General features: G+C 42.5%; 1 pseudogene; it reads left to right on the top strand.

Moving 5' to 3' along the window:
• The first annotated feature begins 1,724 nt into the window (after positions 1–1,724).
• Positions 1,725–21,548, top strand: part of LOC148012346 (small ribosomal subunit protein uS3x pseudogene) — a 161,102-nt pseudogene continuing 141,278 nt past the window's right edge.

Below are 21,548 nucleotides of genomic sequence, written 5' to 3' on the forward strand. Positions count from 1 at the left end.
GGCGTATTCAGGTTACAGAATTAACTTCAGGCGAGTAGCAGGGTTTAGGGTGTCTTCTTACCCAACCCATTCCTAATTATATTGGTCCACGGTCCTAGGAATTTCCAACCCAGTCGGAGTTTCATCATTTGAACGAATGATCCTTAGGATAAAACCTTAGATCATTTTATGCATGAGCATCCAATTGATTCGACATCTCGTGAATGTGTGTAAGATCTTTGGGTTTGCGGGTTTTGACTTGGCAACCAGTGTAAAACTAGGTCGAATTTCTTGTTGCACTAAACCCTAGTTAGCACTTGAGATACCTATCATATCGACCCAACCATGTCCATAAGAATCCTTGTGGTTTAGGTGACTTAGTCAACTCAATATACTTGTCTTGCGTCACGGATGAGCCTTTCCTAAAGGTAATAAACTAGATCTAGTGGGGATTAATAGTTACAATTACACCAATACGTGTAAACATGCGATTCACTGCTTCTACGCATCACATGGTTCACAATAACCCTATCCTTCCTTGGTAAGGTAAAAATGCCTGATAACCTGGACACTAACTTTCCTAGGTCCTACTAGGACTTACATCAAATAGTCATGCCTACAACCTTATTGTCTATACTTAGAATCTTATGCTTTGACTCCTAAATGCGGCTCCTAATGAATGACATTTTTGCATGATGACTATGCAATACGCAATGTTCTCCTAGCTACAATGAAGTTCATACAAAACTACAGCTAGTGATAATTTATTCCATTTTACATGCCACTTGCAAGCCCATAAGATCATTTCCGTACTCTCTTCTATTTCTTTTCGGATAATATCTTATGGGTGTTAACTTTTCCTCATGAAATCATTACGAGGAGGATGTTGCCTAACATGCGGCACATACTTATTCCTACCATGTCTAAGAAGAAAAAATGCACTTATAAATTCCATCTCTTTGCCTAAGTAATATATTTTTAGACTCATTACTTTGATAATGTACCAAGATAGCATCATGCAGCTAGTCTCCTAAGGCGGCCAACCCGTTTCGAATTCATGACATACTTCAACCTTGCCTAACGTTTCAAGAGATACTTTATCAAATGTCTTTTTACCACTGCCACATGCATTAAAAATAAGCGTAAAATGCATTCTTCCCTATGGAACTAAGCGCACCTAATCATTTCTTTAAGCGAAAATAAACTTGAAAGAACATGGACTTGTGGGCTCGGGGAGATATCCACTTGTATGCTCGGAGATGAACCTCCCGCAGTCGCTCCTTGTGACTTTGGCTTTGGAGCCATCGTAGATGTAGAGGATTTGGGCTCCGAGTTTTGTCCTTACCCCTTTATGGCTCTCAAAATTTCCTCCGAGTCTTGGCAAGTAGTCTCAAAATATGTTTACTTCTCCCTTATGTAGGAATACCCCTTTATAGGGTATGGACTTTAGGATCCCGGAAAACTCATGGAAATGGCTTATGGGAGGTATTTATGAGCTTCACTCTCTCCTCTTCAAGGGTCCGGGGGTATGAATAGACCTTTGGGGGATGTAGTGGGAAGGGGGGTTAAGGAAGCCCCCCCCTTAGAAGCTTCTTAAGAAGCTTCTGCTTCCACAGATTACGTGGGAGAAGGGAGGGTAATGATTGGGGAAGAATTTTGACGACGGGAAAGGGGGAATTATGATGGTGATGGCAGGGAATGGGCGACGACAGCAGGCCTTGTAGGCGGTCCTCGCGGCGGCGTCAATGGCGGCCAGCGGCACGGCGGCTGCAGCACGTCCAGCAAGGCCTCCTTCCCTCTGGTCGTACCCTCAGCACGGCGCCCCTCCTTCACGCTACCCTCCTCCTGCACGGCGACTTCACGCTACCCTCTCCTTCAGCTCGGCCCTCCCTCTCACACTTTCCCTACCTCTGCACGGCCCTCCCTCTCACGCCTTCCTTTCCTCCCTGGGGAGGGGGGTTTTTATAGGCCTTGGGGGGGTGGGGAAGTGGGCCTCCACACACATGGAGGACTCCCCCTCATGCAGTCCAACTCACTCCTCCTTGGCCATTCCGCCCCCACACTCCCTCTCCTCCAGCCATGCATCGGCTGGGGGAAGGGATAATAATTAAAAAAATTTGCCTTGGATTTATCCAATTGCCCCTTCAAAAAGGGTGTTCCCACGCGGTTTTTACGGTCCTCAACCCCAGCCTCTAATTTACAATGTGGCAGCCTCATTTTTGAGCGTGAATGGTATGGATTAAGCTACCAATAATACGATGTAGGTGATACCCTTGCACAGGATTTACACGGCGTGCGGGAAGTCAATATTTACGGTACGCAGTGTGCGGAAATATTACAGTTTCAAATTCAAATGTTGTTCCTGTAGGTTAACAGCCAATGCCAAATTAGATTGTTAGGCCAATGGAACGACGGGTCGACGATCGAGGCTACGAGTTGGGTCATCTAATGTCCTTGGCAAAGTTAAGGACATGATGAAGCATTATACCAATATGATTTCCGAACAATATCGACAAATAGACGTCGACATTAATTTCTTGAAGAAGCAACAAAATTTGATAGGGAGTCGACGCCTTGAAGAGGGCGGACCCTCTAGATTCAGTTGTAAATGGTATGGTGGACAACACTTCCCCAGAAATTGTCCAAATGTGAATGTGACATTTGTGGGAAGTCAAGCCATCTAGCTGCTACCTGTTGGAGTAAGATTAGCTCTCTCCAATAAGGGAGTAAACAACTGGGCCCAGTGAATCATAGAGCGCAAGGAAATAACTTGCAGCAGAATGATGCACCTAGGCAAATATTGCAGAGGGAAAAAACAAATAGGCAACGGGGTCAGCCTTATTGAGGCTGTACGAGTTAATGATGCTGAAACCTCTAACTAAAGAGCCGTGACAAGAGGCCAAACGACTAAAGAGGTTGACAAGGATAATACAAAGCCGATTGAGGGAAATCCTAAACAAGGGAATAAGGGGACGCAAGTCTAGAATTCTAGCATAGAAGGGGGATTGCTAAGGCCGGTTGTCAAGAAAGTTGACCCTAAGAAGGATGAGGAAGTGCCAAGAAAGAAGGCAAGAGCTAAGAAAGAAGCACCGAAACCGGTCCAAAGACCAAAAGAGAGGATGGTTTGGTGGGAAAATAGAGCTTTAGCTACTTATCATGACTTTGATTTAGTGAGTTCTCTTTGCAAAGTTAAACCAGATGTGAACCTCTTGCAATTAATTAAATTATCTCCAGGAGCACGCAAGGAGTTTAAGAAGATCCTGCGTATCGGGTATATTGTAGAACCCTTGGACATAGCACGAGTAGGGGAAGATTGGTTTGACCATGCTGAAAAGAACTGCCCTAGGGTTCCAACTTATGTGGATGGAATATTAGTGGAACATGCCATTGTAGACATTGGATCCTCCATCAATATCATGAGTTCAGAGTTGATGTAGAGGTTGGGTCTAGGCATCTAGAAAGACAGCTCCACCCTCTGAAAATGGTTGATGATAGTCTAAGACAACCAGAAGGTTGCGTTACTAAGTTCCATGTTACAGTTGCGAGTGTAGAATGTTTCTTGGACTTTAGGGTGATCAAATTTGCAGGACGTCCTAGCTATCGGGTTTTGCTAGGTAGGCCTTGGATCTTACAAATAGACTGTCAAGTCGATATACCCACTAGTCGAGTGGTTCTAGGTAGAGGTGCTAATCGGGTAATAGTCGATGCTTACCCTCAGTCTCCTCAGAGTGAGAGAGCTCCTTTATCCTCTACTGAATTAGAAACAGTAGATGATTTATCTCGTAGTGAGACATCATCTAGTGATGAATCTAAAGAGGGGTCCACTACAAAGGATATTTATCAAATAACTCTAAATGAGCTGATAGAGCCTTAGGATAGGATAAGAGACGCGGATGTGATTGAGTTGGACCTTGGCACGCCGAATGATTCGCGGCCAATTAAATTAGGTTCCATGCTCAGTTCAGCAGAAAGAGAGGACTATGTATCCTTGATTCAAGAATTCCATGATATCTTTGCTTGGAGTTATGATGAGCTGAGAGGCATTCCGCCCACTCCAGCTATTCATACTATTCCTGTAAAAGAAGGCAATCGTCCTGTGCGTCAGAAGGTAAGGCGTATGGCTTTTGAATTGAGGGACGGGCTGTTTGAGGGGTTGCAGAAGTTAAGGAAAGCTGGTTTGATCTTCCATATACAACACACAGAATGGTGTTCACTAGTTGTTATCAGGAAAAAGAAAAATAACCAGATCCGATTATGTGTAGATTTTAGAGAGCTGAATAAGCAGACGGTTAAGGATTACTACCCGTTGCCGTTTATTGACCAGATTTTGGATCAATTAGCGGGTAGGGAAATATATTCATTCATGGATTGCTTTGCAGGATATAACCAGATGGAAATTGCAGAAGAGGACAAGCTGAAAACCACTTTTATTATGGTCTTCGGTACTTTTGCATACCATGTGATGGCCTTTGGTTTATGTAATGCACCTAGATCGTGGCAACGAACAGCAGACAAGACCTTTGGTGACATCTCCCCAGATGTGTTGAAAGTATTTATCGATGACCTGGGGGCACCCACTATAAGGGAAAGGATGTTGATTATTTTAAGAAAGTGCTTTGAGCGCTGCAGACAATTTTGTATCGCTCTTAACCCACGGAAGTGTGTTTTTGGAGTACCTTATGGGCTATTGCTGGGCCATGTGGTCAGTTCAGTAGGGATAGCAACTGACCCTGAAAAGATCAAGGTTATAGTTGCTATGAGTCCACCACGCACTCCGAAAGAGGTTCATAGCTTTCTGTCATCAATAGGGTACTATCAAAGATTTATAAATGCCTTGGCAGAAAGGACGTTGCCATTAACAAATTTATTATCCTTTAGCTATTCATTTGAATGGAGCAACCCTTGTAAGGTATCTTTTGAGGATGTGAAATAGGAGCTTGTAAAAGCACTCATTTTAAAAGCACCTAAAAGGGGCGAGGTGTTCTATATATTTTCAGCAGCCACTATGCATAGTATAAGCTACTGTTTAGTCCAAATTTGGGAGGAAAAGTGGTATCATCCGATAGCTTTTTCCAGTCAGAAATTGGGCATTTCAGAGATCAATTATACCTACATGGAGAAGTTGTGTCTTGCGATGGTCTTTAGGACTAAGAAATTCAGGCACTACATCCTCTATGAAAAGGTAGTGTTCTATACAAAGGCGGAAGGACTTAGATTGCTTATGAACAAGTTGCATCAGCCTGATCATTTGGCAAAGTGGTTAATCACTTTGCAAGAGTTTGATTATGAGATTAAGAGTAAGCCACCGAGGTTGCAGGGTATTGTGGAATGCCTTGTGGATTTCGGGGAGCCGAAAGAGATTTTGGCTGAAGGAAGTGATATTGAGGAAATGTTTAAAATTAATACAGCTTCTATTCCATCTTGGTATGCTGCTATTACGTATTATCTATCAATAGGAGAGACGGGAGCTGGTTTGTCAAAGTCTGAAAAGAGGGAAATCAAACAACAGGCATTGAAGTTTTCCTTGATCGCAGGGACACTATATCGGCAAGGTGTTGATGATATCTATCACCGATGTGTGATGCCTGACGAGGTTCCTTTTATCTTGGAGGAGTGTCATGACTCTGCATGTGGAGGGCACTTCGCGGGATGGTTGACGGCACAGAAAGCTTTACGAGCTGGATATTAGTGGTCGTCTATCTTCCAAGATTCCTTTGAGTATGTGAAGCGATGTGATACCTGTCAAAGACATGATAGTAGAGAGAATAGGAAACGCCCACTTACGCCTATCATGGCTATCCTTCCATTTGAGAAGTGGGGCATTGACTTTGTGGGTCCTATCACCCCGTCCTCTACTACCCAGAAGAGGTACATTATAGTCCCCACTGATTATTTCACAAAATGGTCAGAAGCGCGGGCGACGAGGCAGGACAATGTAAAAGAGACTACAAATTTCCTTTTAGAGTAGATTATCTACCATTTTGGTCCCCCAAAAGAATTAGTGTTGGACCGTGGAACCCATTTCCTGAACAAAGTGATCAAATGCTTGACAGAAGCTTGGAAAATCAAGCACAATAAAAGGACTCCTTATAGTCCGTAAGCAAATGGGCAAGTTGAAAGTACTAATAAGCAACTTGTGGGTATCTTGTCTAAGATAGTCTCTGAGAAGAAATGAGACTAGGACAGGAAGCTGTATGTGGCAGTATGGGGCGTATAATACCACGTTCAAGCGAGCTACCGGCCATACTCCATTCAAATTGGTTTATGGGGAAGAGTGTGTGTTACCCCTTGAAATTGAGTTGCCGACCATACGGTTTGCAATTAACCATTCTTTGGGAGACAAGGATTCCCTTTTTGAACGTTTCACCACTATAGCCCACCTGGATGAGCTGAAGTTGCAGAGCTTACTACATTAGGAGGTAGCTAAACGTCGGATGAAGCAGTTGCATGACCTTAGAGCAAAGAGATATACCTTTAAAAAAGGCCAGTTAGTCCTCTATTACGATGCGCATAGGGAGTTGTTTCTAGGGAAGCTAGAACCTAAATGGGATGGCCCCTACAAGATTGTCAGGTCAGGGAAGAATAGGTTTACGGCTCTATTAGTTGATCTACAGGGAGTAGAGTTTAAGAATAAGGTTAATCTTAATAAGATTAAACCATATTATTTCTAAGTATGCTAATAAAGAGAAATGCATTGCAGGTCCAGGCTGGGGATGATTTGAGACCTGCGAAAGAGCTTAAAGTCGGTTGCTGGGGCAGTTAATCCCTTATTTGGAGCACCCATATCTGGAGCAAAGATACCATCAGGGGAAACTTATCTGGTGGAGCAAAGGATACAAAGTGATTGAGCAAGAAGATGAAATCTTTGTGTGGGAGATTAAAGTCTTCTGCCATCACTGCTTACGACTATTGACGAGTATCCCTATTGAGTTCAATGGAGAAGGTGGGATGGAGCCATCAATTCATCCTCTCAACATGCTAAACTTTGATTACCATAATTACGAGTAGAGGGGTTCCTGATGGCCAATTGTGTGAACCCATTGTGGACGTATACATTATATTTCAACGGAGCATCCAGGGGCCCTAATAAAAAAGGAAGTATTGGAGTAGTAATCCAAGATCCCCGAGGTAGAGTTTCGATGAAGTTAGCTGCTTATCTCGGGGTAGGATTCACTAACAATATGGCGGAGTATAAAGCCTTGATTATGGGACTGCATATTGCCAAACAAGGTGGTATTCGTCTGTTGTTAGTAAAAGGGGATTCCCAGTTGATCCTGAATCAGCTTGATGGAACATACACAGTGCGGAATCCCATTCTCTATATGTATCATCGAACTGCGATGACCCTACTTGAAGAGTTTGAGAGAGTGTATTTTCAGCTGATCCCACATTACTGGAAACAGTTTGCGGATTCATTAGCAAATCTTGCTTATGAGGAAGACCTCTTCTTCAATTGTTGTCCTAGTCTGGATATTGTTATCAATGATGAAATAGGACCCGGTCGCTTGTGGGGAATGTTATCAGAGCATGCAATATATGGCAGACGATGGTTGATATGGATGATGCAAAGAGTAGCCGAGACCAATCTACTGTTGTTATCTTGGACCCATAGGCTAATTAGACAACATGTTATGCGTACGCCTCTTGCTATATATGCACGAGGGATGGGTCATAACCTTATGCATTTAGTTTAGGGCCACGAGCCTATTTTTCTTCCTTGGAAAGGAGCCTATTATTGTATATTTGTACAATTTCAGGGAGGGATGTGTAGGTGTTACTATGTTTTATTTCATTAGGCCAAGAGGGCTGATTAAGTTTTGTAGTGAGGTGTTTTATCTCATTAGGCCAAGAGGGCCGATTAAGTTTTGTAGTGAAGTGTTTTATTTCATTAGGCCAAGAGGGCCAGTTGTCTGTTTAGTGCAGGTATGGTTAATGGTTTCTTGTTTGAGTTTTGTGCTAGACAGGTTTAAAGAATACCTTGGAAGGAGCCTTTTGTTGCGTGGAAGCTTCTCGTGGCCCTATCCAGGTGATATTTTTCCTTTATGAGAACTGTGGTTTTTATGCTATCTGTGTTTGTGTACTTGTTAAGGGGTTTTTCGTTTCTTGTTGGGGATCGGCCTCCAAGGCATGAAGTCCAAGGTTTAGGTTGGGTATGTTTGGGGGAGGTCTGAGTAGTCGTTGCCTCCTGTAAAGACATTGCCAGGCATTGAAAGACTTGTTTTAGAAGTAGTCCTAGTGACCCTGTTCTGCTAGCCTGCTAGAAGAAAATAAAGATGATACGATGAAAAAAACCCTGAATATCTTAAAGACAATAAATATATACAAAGGTGTGTAAAAAGGGGTTCTACCCCCTATAAAAACAGGAGAAGAAAAGAAAGGAAAATTTATAATCAGTTGATCATTGCCTTGCAAAGGCTTGGTAGGTTCTTGGATACTAAGTCAGACCCGGGGCCGATGCCTTGTCTTCTTAGGGGTGGCATCTTGCTGGAAAAGAAGAAATTAAGGAAGGTTGAAGCAAAAATAAAAGTGAGCGTCAAAATATGATTAAATGTCGCCTTGCGAGGGCTTGGTAGGTTCTTGGATAACGAGACAGGTCCTGAGGCCGATGCCCTGTTCTCCTTGGGTCACCACGCTCAGCTCCCTCCTTTTTACATACCCAAGTATGGAAAAATAAAAACCCTAAAAGAAGAAATGTGCTATAAGAAAATACTTCTTGATCAGGCTATAGGAGTCTTCGCCTAATAGGAGCTCCTAGATGTGTTGTCCTTAGTTAGGTAGGTAGTTCAGACCACCACTTAGGGCAACCTCTTTGACATTCCTTTTTAGTTTGGCCATGTTGGAGCAGTTGGTTAGTGACTAGCTTCGGACCTTCTATCAGATTATGCTAGGCCTACTCCTTGTGGATGTCATGCCTTAGTTTTGTCAGGGGGTAGGGTGAGCACTGTGTTGCGTTTAATATGCATCTATTTTGTATCAGCTTGATTCTTCCTTTGGTTGTTTTGTGCAAATCTATTGTGGGATTCGACGAGCTGAGTCGCCCTATCCAGTGGTCACCAATGAGTGTGGAATTTTGATGCCGAGAAGTGCTTCAAAATAGCTAAAAATTACGAATATCAAGGGAAAAATATTGAACGTCAAAGGTGACGGCTCGATCTAGGACGATTTTAAGTGTCAAAGTGCTTTAAAGGCGCTCGAGCGACACTTGGTGATTTTTTGATAATTTTTCAGACTGCCGTGCAAGTTGTCAAGAGTTATCGGCCAATGCGGGATGTCAATCCGGACACCCAGGATATTTCAGAGCTCAATTCGGAGTCCGGATGGGGAAGGAGCCAAGAAACCGGTCAAGATTTGAAGAGGTGGACATTAGAGTGGTCAAATGGATAAGTGACCCTTGGGGCCAATTTTTACATGCCACATGAAATGTTGGGAAGGAAAAAATCGTGAGGAGAGGGAGAGGAGGATAGCGTGGGCAACAAGGGCCGAAATTTGCGCCTAGATCTTGGAGATGCCATCCTCTGTCTGTGAGCAACCACCCCAATTGACATTAGCCCTTGCTTCTCCTCTGTCTGCTAGTCATTTTGCTGTGCTTTGCTCGCACAATGGTGGTCTCTATGGAAATCTCTGATTTCAGTATTTCTCTCTCCTCCCTCTCTCTCTTCTAGAGGCAGATTCATGTGGGAAGAAGAAGGATTGATGGATGCTTGTCCAAACGAGATGGGATTGACGGATGCTTGTCCAACCGAGATGGGATTGCTCCGTGATGCAAAAGGAGGGTAGATTGTTGATTCCGGACTGTCATGGACATTAATGGCTGCTGGAAATCAGTCCTGAAACATGGCAAATAAAAACCCGGAATCCGCAAAGAACGGTAATTTTATTGTTACAAAGGAAATTGATGTTTTATGCAATTTGCTTCATGAATATTTGTTCTCATGGGCTGATTATGCATTATGATGTTGCTTGCTATGAGTTTGATCAATTTATGCTCTAAAAATCAGAAAATTATAAGTGTTATGACTGAAATTAATGGTATAAAACCCATAAAACACGCGTTTAAGAGGCAAAATGGGGGCTTTTTGCAAAATAAAGGGGAAACATGAGATATAACATCAATAAAACCTGAAATTTTGCTATCAAAGAACCTAAGGGCTACATCCCATAATCAATTTCAATTCCTAGTCATTTTTTATTGAAAATAATAGAAGAAAAATACTAAAAAATGGTGAAAATGGGTTTTAAATGGGAGAAAATTAGGAAACGATAAACGGAAAATTCCAGAAAATCACATAAGTGTTTGAGCAATGCATAATGAAGGTAAAGCACGAGGTTAGCCTTGGTTTACCCTCATTTCTATGTTTTTGTCCGTAGTTATTGCTTTCTCTACAAAGAAATACACATAAAACGACTCTCACACCTATCAACGATTGCAAAACATTAAATGCTAGGGTGAGAGGAGAGTTTGAGCGTTAAAGTACAATCTTAAATCTGATTTATGTGTTGCATTATGGCTATAGGATGTTGTTTTAAGATAAAGGAAAAGGCAACATGAGCGTAAGGCTCGGTGTCTCTCCTCGTTTCAATACATAAATGTTAGCATGGAAATCATGAAAAGATTGGTTGCGCACGATACACAATGATGATTTCCTATTGTTTGTGCACTAAACCATTCACACTATGCACTATGCATGGTTCATGGTATCGAATGAAAATCTCCTGGACTATATAGCAATTGTTTTCTTAAGTCTTTGACCCACGATTGAGAGTGTGAGGTTATCCCTTGCCGTAGGGTAGAGGATTGGTTTCCTAAGGGACTGTGAAGTGAGGAAGCATGGTATATCTCCTGGAAATACGAGAAATATAAAAGAGAGGAGTTTGTGCTCGTTTGTGTTATATGTTTAGAAGTGCATCAAAGGACCAATCCCTGAGATGTAGGAGAGCTGCAGTGGGGCTACGACTATTAGTCGGTGGAGTGCCTCCTATGTGTTTGTAATCGTGGCGTTATGCCTAAGTACTTTGGGATCTCCCTTTGAGGAGTTTTAGGAAAATGTTGGACTATAAACTATAAACGCGTAGATTAAGCTTTAGGGCGGTTTGTCCTTCAGCCTTAGATTGATGCTCCTGGTCTGCGAGGCCGTGAGGGTGTTTATGTGTCATGAGCATGAGGTCTGGCTAGTGCTATAGCCAGTGCCGGCCCATTTCAGGTCCCATCAAGTAATGTGAATATTCTAGGTTCTTTCAATACATATTGATTCAATTCATTGTGATTTTTTTTTGTAGTGTTTACCAGTTGGGTATTCTCTATCTTCTCTTCCATCTCCTATCTCTACTTCCTTCTACTTTTGTTCCCCGATGGATTCAACCTTTCGACAAGAACCCCTCCGACATTGGTGAACCCGACGCAAAAGGTTGTCAGAAGAAGGAAAGACAAGATGGGAGAATCTTTGAATACATTCTTCAGTGATGTTTTGCAACAATTGGTGCAAAATATGAATATGCTTATGTAGGTACAACAACAACAACAGATGATGCAAGCTTCAACTCAAATAGAAAGTATTGTGATGAATGCTTTTGCAAGCAGTTGAGCATGAGGTGAATTTATTCAATGGCAGGAATGTATCTGCATATGTATATGCCTATACTCAGAAGATGGAATTCTTTGGGGTGGCTCAATCTGCATGGAGCCGGTATTTTGTATGTGTTACTGTTGATGAACTGAAAGCATGGATTACTGAATTATACTTGCAGGATGTAGACTGGGTAGCCTTCAACAAGACACTCAGGGAAGAATTTTACATTTAGGACACTAGTTTGATTATGCAAAAGACTTTTCAAGAGTGAGTTTTACAACCCAATAAGGTTCTTGGGGCTACGGAATTGTTAAGAGAATTTGAAAGTCGATTTGAGCAGTTGGATCTTGCAGAACATCAAGCTCTTGCAAGTCACAAAATTGAATTGTTTCTACAAGCAGCTGATCTTGAGCTTTAAGAGAAGCTTGATGATTTGCTGGAGGATCAGACTACAGAGACATGTTTGACAACAAAGTGGAGACATGTCAAGGAAGCTATTACTGCACTTGTTAAGAAGCATAGAAGAAGAGAAAGATTGCATGTTTCTAGCTTGCCCATTGTTACGGGAAAGACACTTGATGTATCCAGTAAGCCACCTACTTCTGTGGCTAACCCTATGGTTGTACCTACTATTGTTCCTCATGTTAGGGAAGATGTCTTAGATGAATTGGTCAAAGGCATGGGGGATCTTCAATTGAAGGTTGCAAAATTGGACAAAAAGAACAAGAAGAAATGGGACACACAACAGCCCCTAAGCCTAGAAAAAGATGTATGTGGTGTGACAATTTGCAACACGAGAGAAAGGATTGTGCTGCCTATCAGGAGGCCTTTGCATGACACCTTATCTTTTGGAAAGATGGAAAGATCCATGCACAAGAAACGTGATTGCCTCTTGCTTTGAATTTTGGGAAGGGAGGTATACAGAAGTTGTTGGAAGACTTGGTTGACCGAAATGCTTATGTGGCGGTACATGCTTCTACTTTTAGTCTACAGTTGGATAGAATGCATGGCCAAGTGATGGTTGGTCCAAAGGCTGAAATATGGACACATGCTTTACATGTAGCTGAAAAGAGAAAGGTCATTGATAGTGAAATGTCTCATGCAGGGCAAGCCATTCATGGCATAAGTGGTTTGGAATCACCGGTAGATGCATATTCAGTGTATGCATATTTAGCAAAGGTACAAAACACGGATGTACTTGTGGAAGAAAATGTTAGATATGATCAATGCCCCACCCTCATTAGGTGCTACCAATGATCCATGGTGCTCAAAGTTGTAAGGCCTCCATTATGAGGAGAAGCCAAATGTGAGCCTAGACATTGGTTGAGTCCTTACTTGTATATCAGATGAGGTCTATGTGACCGGATGGCAAAAAGGTGGCTGTTGTGGATCTAATCTTTGGGTTAGACAGAGTGGTTAAGCTGGTAGCAACTCGAGGCGCATTTGCATCGAGTTGCGGTGTAAGGGAGTTAAAAGGGGCCCCCATTGTGGGGTTCGGGGGCAGCGCCCCCGGGGAGATGGTAAAGGGAATATTCCCTGGCCGACTAGTGGAGGCTCATATGGTAGGGACCTAACGACCTTTGCAGGCTATAAAAGCTAAACCCCTTCGCATCCATCACTCACTCATCTTTCACCCAGTCAGAGTTGTTGTTCCAGCTAGCCTTAAGCTCTTCACCTATCTTCTGTCTAGATCGCCATCTACGCTTCACACAATGGAAGTGCATGGGTGGACAGAGCCATCTTTGTATTAGTTGTTTGAAGTTAAAGAATTTACTGATTCTCCTCTTATCTGTTGTGTACTCTCTATCTCTTTCTCAGATTCTGTTCGCTGCGCCGTGTAATATTTTACATGGTATCAGAGCCCAGGGGGCACTAGACATCGGAGAGCGTGCAAGAGGCAAAGGCTTCAATAGCAAAGAGAAACTATGTCGACTTCCGGAAGCGGTGCAGGAGGTGGTGTTGCTGTACTGGCTATTCAAACACTGAGGATTCGTCCACCAACCTTTAGCGAAGGCAAGTTAGATGGTACAAACTACACCTTGTGGAAGTTCATAATTACAACTATCCTTGATTCTTATGAGCTTCTGGAGACTGTGTTGGGGACTGACACAGAACCACAGCCTACCCCCGACCCATCAAATCCTAGTGTGATGATTCCTCCGAATGCAGATCTTCTACGAGCTTGGAAACGAAGGAATGCAGATGCATTGTGTGCCTTAGTTACAAGCTGTTTTGATAGTGTTTTGACTCTAAATCAGCATACAACCAAAGCGTCAGAGGCTTGGAATGTACTAAGGAGTCAGTATGAAACATGAAACCAAACAAGGATTCAAAACTTGGAGAATCAACTAGCAGCGGAGAAGTTTGCTGAAGGAGAGACGGTTGAAGCATTCATCACTTGGATTAAGAATCTGTGCAACCAGATGACTAGCGCTGGGATACAAAAGACTAGCAAAGAGCTAGCTCAGATGTGTCTTCGGATTTGTTCACAAAAGTTTGATGGACTAGTAACTGCCCTTAATACTTAGGTGAGACCTCAAGCTTTGACTTTTGAGGAGTTTTGTGCATTATTAATGGAGGAGGAGTTGAGGCTGAAAGCCCAAGAAGGAAGCAACAATGGAGATGCTGCGTTCTCTGCCAATGCAAAAGGCAAAGGTGTTTCCTCCACCAAAAATGATGGTGACAAAAAGAAGAAGGGCGGCAAGAAGAAGTTTCAAGGAGAGTGCTTCTACTGCAAGAAGAAAGGACATGCAATTGCAGATTGTCGTGTCAAGAAGGCAGATGAAAAGAATGGTACCCTTAAAAGTAAAGGGAAAGAGACAACCAATACGGCTGAAGCGGAGTTGAAATTATTCATGGCGACCATTGAGGAAGTGTGCTCCTCGGTGCAAGAAGAATCTACCACTCACTCAAGGGTGTTGGATAGTGGGGCCTCCCATCACATGACCAACAAGAAAGGTCTATACAATTCTATCCAGCCTCTACAAGAATCCATCACTTTGATGGTTGGAAATGATGCTAAATGCCCTGCTGCAGGCACAAGTACTATTTCTTTTGTTGCTGCAAATGGTGAAGTCAAAAATCTTTCAAATGTGTTATATGTTCCTGAAATCAGGAGAAATCTCTTATCAGTTGCTGCCATAACTGATATTGGTCATGAAGTGAGGTTCAAGAAGACAGGTGTAGAAATTATTGATAGTGCTGGCACAATTATTGGCAAAGGAGAAAGAAGGAACAACCTGTATGGGCTAAGTGCTCTTACAGCCACCGCTGGAGTGGGCACAAGTAAGCTCTGGCATGAAAGGTTTGGACACATCGGATTTGCAGTATTGAAGGAGATGCAAAAGCAAGGTATGGCTGCTCACCTACCTACAATAACTGAATTGAAGGAACCATGTGAAGCTTGTATGATGGGCAAGCAACAGAGAAAGGCATTTCCACAAGAAAGTAAGAATAGAGCACAGGCTCCTCTAGAGTTGGTGCATGCTGACTTGTGTGGTAAGATGCCTACACAGGCCTTGGGGGGATCTTCTTATTTTATGTTGATTGTCGACGACTACAGTAGGAAGATGTGGGTGTAATTTCTTCGTGATAAGGATCAAGCTTTTAGTAAGTTTAAAGAATGGCTAATACTTGTTGAGAATGAAACATGGAAAAGTGTGAAGAAATTTAGAACATATGGTGGTGGTGAGTTCAACTCAAAGGAATTTGAAGGCTTTTGCAAGAGCAAAGGGATCAAGCATCAATTGACGATGCCTCACACACCTCAGCAAAATGGTGTTGTGGAACGCAGGAATCGCACCATTGTGGAGATGGCAAGATGCATGCTAAAGGGCAACGGATTGCCTAACCATTTTTGGGCTGAAGCTGTTAATACTGCAGTCTACATTCTAAATCAAAGCTATACAAAGGCTCTCAAGGGAAAAACACCTCATGCGCCTTACACTGGTAAAAAACCATATGTCTCACATTTCAGAATTTTTGGATGTGAATGTTATGCACATGTTCCAGATGATAAGAGAAACAAGTTACAACCAAAAAGCAGAAAATGTATCGTCTTGGGTTATAGTGATGAGCAGAAGGCTTACAAATTATATGACCAAGAGGCAAAGAAGATCATTGCGAGCCCTGATGTGGTGTTCAAGGAGGAGCTGCATACAGTGGAGGAGGAGAAGGCAAGTTTTTCCACTTTATCATCAAGGGAAGAAGTAGTCCAGTATGAACCTGTCCTGAGAGCTATCCCTATCCTTAAGGAGGAGGAAGCATCATCTTCAGATGATGAGGAAAAAGTTCACCAACCTGACATCACTCCACCGGAAAAGCCATTGCCGTGTTGGGTGAAGCAGCTCTATGACCACAATAATCCTATGCTTGCATCTGTTGAGGAGAAGGTAGACAGACCAAGGAGGTCTCACAGAATAGAGCAGCAAAGGAGGGCTTCTGCTCACATAGTCAATATGGCCTTGATGGTTGAGATTATGAGAGAAGTAAAGGAGCCAACAGACTTAGAAGAAGCACTTGCAGATCCATCATGGAAGGTTGCTATGCAGGCGGAGTATGACAACATAATGAAGAATGACACTTGGGAGCTAGTGGATCGACCAACAAAGTGGAAGGTTATTTGCACCAAGTGGATCTGGAAGGTAAAGTACAAGGCTGATGGTACCTTAGAAAAGTACAAAGCTAGACTGGTTTCCCAAGGATTTTCACAAGTTGAAGGGTTTGATTTTCAAGAGTCATTTGCCCCAACTACCAGAATGACCACTATTTGCATGGTACTTGCAGTGGCTGCCCACAAGAAGTGGCAAGTGTACCAAATGGATGTTAAGTAAACGTTCTTAAATGGTGACCTCAAGGAGGAGGTGTACGTGGCTCAGCCACGAGGGTTTGAGGCCTCTCATTTTGAGAACAAAGTGTGTAAACTGAAGAAGGCATTGTATGGGCTGAAACAAGCCCCCAGAGCATGGTACCAGTGGATAGATAGATTCTTTTTAAACCTAAACTTCAAAAGATGTGCCTCATATGCTAACTTGTATGTTTACAGGGATGGTAAAAAGTCTGTAGTGATTGTCCTATATGTGGACGACCTTCTTATTACAGGTGACTATGAAGATATGATCAACCAAACTCGAAAGGCTTTGAGTTCTGAGTTTGAAATGAGAGACTTGGGCTTGCTACACTATTGTTTGGGGATTGAAGTCTAGCAAGAGCCATGAAAGATCTTCATCTCGCTGAAGAATTATGCATGGGAGATCTTGAAGGCATTTGGCATGACCGAGTGCAAGGAGATAGCTACACCTATGGAGGTGAATGCAAAGTTATCCATCAAGGATACATCAGCACTCGCAAACATTGGGAGGTATAGGATGTTGGTCGGCAGTCTGATCTATTTGTGTAACACCAGATCAGATATCAGTTTTGCTGTTGGTGTTTTGAGCAGGTTCTCAAACAAACCTCATGAGAGTCATTGGAAGGCTGGGATGCGGGTGCTCAGATACTTGAAGAAAACTCTTGACTATGGTATCACATATAGTTTTAGAACTTCTCTTGTGGGGAATTGTGACTCAGATTGGGCAGGAGACATTGATTCCAGGAAGTCAGTTTCTCATTATTGTTTCTCTTTGGGTTCAGGAATTTTCTCTTGGATTAGTAAGAAGCAACCAACAATGGCATTTTCTTCTACCAAAGCAGAGTACAAGGCAGCTTGTTTTGCTACATGTGAGGCCGTATGGTTGAAAAGGATTCTATGGCATATGGGAGTGTAGGATAAAGAACCAATTGTGCTGAGATGTGACAATCAGAGTTGCATCGCCATTGCCAAAAATCCAGTGTTTCATGCATGCACCAAACATATAGAGATCCAGTATCACTATGTGCATGATTTGATGGAGGATGGGATAGTGGAATTGGTCTACTGTCCAACAGAGGAGAATGGAGCAGATATCTTCACCAAAGCACTTACAAAGGATCTGCTTCAAGTTCATCTTCAGAGACTCGGCATTGGGCCGAGGAGATAGTTCACCTATGGGTGGACATTGAGGGGGGGTGTTAGATATGATCAATGCCCCACCCTTATTAGGTGCTACCAATGATCCATGGTGCTCAAAGTTGTAAGACCCCCATTATGAGGAGAAGCCAAATGTGAGCCCGAACATTGGCTGATTCCTTACTTGTATATCAGATGAGGTCTATGTGACTGGATAGCAAAAAGGTGGCTGTTGTGGGTCTAATATTTGTGTTAGATGGAGTGGTTAAGCTGGTAGCAACTTGAGGTGCATTTGCATTGAGTTGCGGTGTAAGGGATTTAAAAGGGGCCCCCATTGTGGGGTTCGAGGGCCACGGAAGCGGCCCCTGGCTGGGGGGGTCCTAGGGGGGCCAGCGGCCCCCTTGGCGGGGGTCGGGAGGCAGTGCCCCCGGGGAGATGGTAAAGGGAATATTCCTTGGCCGACTAGTGGAGGCTCATATGGTAGGTCGGTCAGCAAGCCGACCTAACGACCTTTGCAGGCTATAAAAGCTAAACCCCTTCGCAGCCATGACTCACTCATCTTTCACCCAGTCAAAGTTGTTGTTCCAGCTAGCCTTAAGCTCTTCACCTATCTTCTGTCTAGATCGCCATCTAAGCTTCACATAGTGGAAGCGCACGGGTGGACAGAGCCATCTTTGTATCAGTTGTTTGAAGTTAAAAAATTTATTGATTCTCCTCTTATCTGTTGTGTACTCTCTATCTCTTTCTCAGATTCTGTTCGCTGCGCCGTGTAATATTTTACAGAAAAACGAAAAAGAGATGAAGATATTGTAGGGACATCTAAAACAATGAAAAGAAGAAGTGTGGATCAGCGTAAAACTGCAAATCAACCACCTCGCGAGCATGTTATGGAAGAGGTCAATCAAGAGCAAAAACAGGATAACAAACAAGAGGGAAAAAAGAAGGGCAAGTAGCTAGTATATAAGTTGCAATTTGACATTGAGACAGCCGCAAATCTTAAGAAGGTTCTTGAAGAATGGATCTTAAACAGTCGGTGGATTTTACCTTGGGAGAGGTGCTTGGCATTTCCAAGCGAGAATTTGATGATGAGATCATTGGCATAATTAAAAGGAAGTGTCAGTTTCTTGGTGATACCACTAGTGCATTGCTGCAATTTGAAGAGGAAACTCGTTTTTTGGGTATTCGGGCTGAATATGAGCATGAAGTAAGTACAGGATTGTCTATGCAGGATGCTACTAATCAATGGACAGCATGTGGAAAAGAGAAGAAAGTGGCTGAAAGTGCATTGTCTTGTAGCAATATGCATGGTGGAGTAAGGCAAATGCAACAATATGGAGAAGAGACTCTCGGATTTATTCCTCGAAGTCACTACACAAGAAATCATTGGGCTAGAGCTACCATTGAAACGGTAGTGAAATTAGGGGAACGTGAAACTCCTTTTGTTTCTTTACTTGACCATGGTTCTGAGATAAATGTCATTGAGCGGGGATTGTATGAAAATGGTGCATGGCCTGTAGACACTGATCATGGTTGGCGAAATGAGGGCTGCAAATAAATCTTCAGGGGAGCTCTATGTTGCATGTCCTAATGTAAAAGTGACGATTGGTGATGTATAGGAATAGCAACACTTCTTTGTGCAAGATAATTCCTCATATGCAGTGATTTTGGGATAGCCCTATATTACAGGTGTGCATATGGAAACAAAGGTGCTTAACGATGGTTCTACTTATGTAAGAGTCAGAAGCAAGGATGGGAGGAAAGCAATCCAATTTCTTACTATTTGTATTAATCATCCTAGAAATCGGGATACGTTTTGAGAGTCTCCTTTGGTTCCAAATGCAAGGGAATTCAAGGACTTGGATTTTCGTCAAGCACTGTTGTAATGCACTGCTATAGTAGTGCTGTTCAATGGGTGTACTTACCTCTTGATGAAATTAAGCATGTATTTACCATGGGTAATTCTCAGTTTACGGCAAACAATTCATGTTGGTTTAAGCCTATGGAAGCTATCTGTAGGGCTGAATGCATATCTATGAAATGGGCTACTAAGAAACTGAGAGCATTGGGGTTTTTAGCTGAAAATGATGACATTTCAGGCCTCTTTTATGAGCTGAATATTACTAACACTATGGCTGAAATTTCAGCAACTATACATGCAGAAAATGAGGTTGAAAACAAAGTGTTGCAAGTATGTTCTTTAGATATGTATGATGTTATAGCATTGTTTGCTCAGCATGAAGGATTACAATGGGTTGAAGCACTTGTGGAGACAAAGTATAAGACAGTTGAAAAAAATGTGAAACCAATTGCTTTGCCACTTCCACTAGAGAGTGAGGGTATGTATGAAAATTTGTCAAGGCAGCCAAGCTTACGGGATCCTAAAGATATAGGTCATTAGTTTACATCTGAAACATTACAGGAATTGAAAGTTGGTGCAGAAGGGTTTCTCTTGCACTAGGAGAGACTATTTTATATGGATGTTGGCTAGACATGGGAAGGCATTTGTGTTTTAGGCAAGTGAAATAGATTATGTGGATCCAAATATTGTCTCTCTCCTATGGTCATATTTACTATGCCACATGTACCATGGAACTTGAGGCCTATTCCAGTGCCTAAAGCTTACTTGCCAATGCTAATGGATTTGCTAAATGAAAAGATTTGCATGAAGATCTTGGAGCCTTCTTTAGCCCCACACTCAAATCATTGGTTTATTGTGCCCAAAAATAATGGGGCTTTGAGATTTATTAAGGCATGCAATTGGTTAATAAAGTGACAATAAGAAATGTGGGTGCAGGTCCTGTGGTTGATGAATTTGCAAAGGCTTTTGCAGGCAGAGTGATTTATACTTTGGGTGATCTTTACTCAGGTTATGATCAATTTCAGCTTTCAATTGAAAGCAGGGATATCACAACCATGAAGACTCCTCTGGGGTTAGTACGGATGTGTACTCTCCCACAAGGTGCAACAAACTTAGTGGCACACATGAAAAATGCTATGAATAGGGTACTCAAGGATTTTATACCACAATTGACTATGCCCTTCTTGGATGATGTTCCAATCAAAGGGTATGCAGTGGATGAAACCAATGAAGAGATGGATGCTCATGGATGCAGACAGTTTTTTGCAGACTATATTGTGGATTATGATAAGATTTTGACACTCTAGAAGAGGTGCATTTAACTCTTTCTGGTCTTTGGAGTTGAAGAGGTTTTGATTGTTGGGCATATGTGTGGGCCTTATGGACGAAGGCCATCACCAGCAAAAATAGATGGGATTGATAGAATGCAAGATGTATGCAAAAATGTATTAGAGGTGTGTAGATTCTTGGGTGCATGTGTGTTCTATTTGATATGATTCCTCACTTTGCACATGTAGCCGATGCTCTTTATCAGCTTCTAAGGAAAGGTCAAAATTTTCATTGGGAAAGGAAGCATCAGAAAGCAATGAAGAAATTGAAGCAACTCTTAAAATCTGCTCCTACATTGAGAAAGGCTGACTATTCACATGAAAATCCTTTCATTATTACTGTTGATACAAGCCTAATCGGGATTGGATGGGCAATTGGGCAAGATGATGAGGAAGGACAAATATATATAATCCGCTTTGGTGCTAAAGTATTGATTGAATGACAGAGAAGATATCCACATGTTAAAAGAGAATTATGGGGAATTGTGACAGCTCTTAAATGTGATAAGGAGTATTTTATGGGTGCTCATGTAATCATTAAGACCAATTGTCTGTCGGTATTGGGTATGATTACCAATTGTGCTACTCCAAACATTGCTATGCTCCAGTGGATTGCATACATCAAAGCCCAGGGGCCTCAAGAGATCGGAGAGTGTGCAAGAGGCAAAGGCTTCAACAGCAAATAGAAACTATGTCGACTTTCGGAAGTAGTTCTGGCGCATCAGGAAGCGGTGCAGGAGGTGGTGTTGCTGTACCAACTATTCAAACACTGAGGATTCGTCCACCAACCTTCAACGAAGGCAAGTTAGATGGTACAAACTACACCTTGT

The sequence above is a fragment of the Lygodium microphyllum genome, chromosome 27 (genome assembly GCF_053477565.2).
Source record: "Lygodium microphyllum isolate KBCC chromosome 27, Lygodium_microphyllum_v1.1.10, whole genome shotgun sequence".
Lineage (NCBI taxonomy): Eukaryota > Viridiplantae > Streptophyta > Polypodiopsida > Schizaeales > Lygodiaceae > Lygodium > Lygodium microphyllum.